Source organism: Nannospalax galili, unplaced genomic scaffold, assembly GCF_000622305.1.
Source record: "Nannospalax galili isolate Female #2095 unplaced genomic scaffold, S.galili_v1.0 scaffold384, whole genome shotgun sequence".
NCBI lineage: Eukaryota > Metazoa > Chordata > Mammalia > Rodentia > Spalacidae > Nannospalax > Nannospalax galili.
In genome coordinates, this window is record NW_008352648.1 from 2245298 (window position 1) to 2247931 (window position 2634).

The window sequence follows — 2634 nt, forward strand, 5'->3', positions numbered from 1 at the left end:
GAATTGAAACAATGAATTTCTTTAATGGGCTTCTTGGTATTTGGAGCAGGCTCTCCAATTCAGAGTCTTCAGATAGCATGGAGAGCACTGAAAATCCGTGGTGTAGACTGTTTGAAACAATTATGGAAATAGACCCATTTGACTCTCCTAACTCACCTCTTGTGAAGAGCAAGAAATTTAGTGACTCTATACATAAAACATTTGACATAATGATGCTGGCTGGTTACTTCTAGCATTTCTGGATAAAGTGATGAAGATAAACAATGAGCTTAATGATAAAATTGACAAGCTCCAGATTCAAATCAACAATTTAAAAGTTTCCAAGTGTACCCTGGAAGAGAATCTTCTTTCCAGCAGTCAGAGAGCTAAAGCTGTAGAAAATCAAGCTGGAGCCCTTATTATACGTTTGGCTGACGTACAATGAAAATTTAATTCCCAGCCTCAAAGGGTGTCAGCAGTAAAGGGGAGGGCATTGGTAGGAAAAGATTGGAATCCTGACACGTGGGATGGAGATATGTGGGAGAACCCTACAGGAGTAAGAACCATAGGCATTTGGGCAACTTCTTCATGTAACTTGCTTGTGCCCTCCAGGCCTGCACAATCATTTATATACCACTGCCCGATCACATATATACCACTTCCATTTGATAATGGATTGTTGCTGTGCACTGCCTACTTTATGGCTTGTGAGGTCAGACTCTGAGGAATTTGATTCACCTGATGAATTAATCTCCCCACCCTCAGCAGACCCACCCTCCCCACCCTTGCCTGAGGAAACTAATCCCATTGAGGAAGCTAATCCCATTTAGCAAGATGAAACTGATGTCCCTCAGAACCCAGTTGTTGTGGCCTCTAGACCTATAACCAAACTCAAAGCTAAGCAGGCCCCTAGAGGAGAGATAGAAATGTGGTCCATGAGGAGGTGCTCTACACCACTAAAGAACTTAGTTAATTTGCTAATTCAAGCAGAAGTCTAATGAATATGTCTGAGAATGGATTCGAAGAGTATGGGATAATGGTGAAAGGAACATAAAATTGGATCAGGCTGAGTTTATTGACATGGGCCCCCTGACTGGAGATTCTAGGTTCAACATGGAAGTTCATGCAGTTAGAAAAGGTGTTAAAAGTTTATTTGATGGGTTGGCTGAGGTATTTATCAAAAGATGGCCTACTGACTGAGATCTGGAGGTACCTGATATCCCTTGGCTTAGTGTTGATGAAGGGATTGTAAGGCTCAGGCAAATTGGTATGCTTGAGTGAATTTGCAGTGCAACACCAAATCCTCCACAATGGGAGGGCCCAGAGGACATGCCTTTTACTGATTTTATAAATATAATAGGTGTAACAGGACCGTGGAGTGGGGGTCAGGTGGCAGCAATGAATTACCAAAGACAAGGTGAGCATACTTATCATAATGGGTGGCAAAGGCAAAACAATACCTACAATGGCATGACTCGAATGGACCTGTGGTACTGGCTAATCAGTCATGGTGTTTCCAGGGATCACATACATAAGAAGCCTACTAAGTTTTTATTTGATCTGTATAAGCAGAAAAGCTCTAGGACAAATGACAGGAAGTCAGTATTGGATTGTAGCAATAGAGAATCTTGCTCAGTCAACTGATTTCCAGACTTGAGACAGTTTACAGACCCAGAACCCCTTGAATGAAGGGAAGTCCAGGTGCCCTTGAGGAACGACCTTGTTACAGTACCAAAGAGTTATGCTTTTAGCCTCTCACCCACCCTTCCCCAGAGGGACCTGCGGCCTTTTACTAGAGTAACTGTACCTTGGGGGAAAGGAAATAATCAGACTTTCCATGACCTGTTGGATACTGGTTCTGAGTTGACACTGATTCTGGGAGACCCTAAAAAGCATTGTGGCCCTCCAGTTAAAGTATGGGCTTATGAAGATCAGGTGATAAATGGAATTTTGGCTGAAGTCTGACTGACACTGGGTCCAGTGGGTCCCGGAACTCATCCTGCGGTTATTTCCCTAGTACTAGAATGTATAATTGGAATAGATATACTTAGGAATTGGCAGAATCCCCATATTGGTTCCCTGACCTGTGGAGTGAGGGCTATTATGGTTGGAAAGGCCAAATGGAAACCACTGGAGTTGCCTCTGCCAGGGAAAATAGTGAACCAAAAAAAGTATCACATCCCTGGAGGGATTGCAGAAATTAGTGCTACCATCAAAGATTTGAAAGATGCAGGGGTGGTGATTCCCACCACATCTCCCTTTAACTCTCCTATTTGGCATGTGCAAAAGACAGATGGGTCGTGGAGAATGATAGTTGACTATCAAAAACGTAATCAAGTAGTGACTCCAATTGCAGCTGCTGTAGCAGATGTGGTTTCCTTATTCCTTACGATTAATATGTCTCCTGGTACCTGGTATGCAGCTATTGATTTGGCAAATGCTTTCTTCTACATTCCAGTTCAAAAGGACCACCAGAAGCAATTTTCTTTCAGCTGGCAAGGCTAACATTACACTTTTACTGTCCTACCTAAAGGGTATATTAACTATCCAGCATTGTGCCATAACTTGGTTCAAAAGGATCTTGATCACCTGACTTCAACAAAATATCACACTGGTCCACTATATTGATGATGTTATGCTGATTGGATCCAGTGA

The 2634-nt window shown here is 42.6% G+C and overlaps 1 protein-coding gene across 12 annotated transcripts in view; it reads left to right on the plus strand.

The window, feature by feature from the left end:
* The window catches only part of Hectd2 (HECT domain E3 ubiquitin protein ligase 2), a 406920-nt gene that overhangs the window by 360327 nt on the left and 43959 nt on the right, over nucleotides 1–2634 (plus strand). The gene's annotated exons all lie outside the window — the stretch shown is intronic.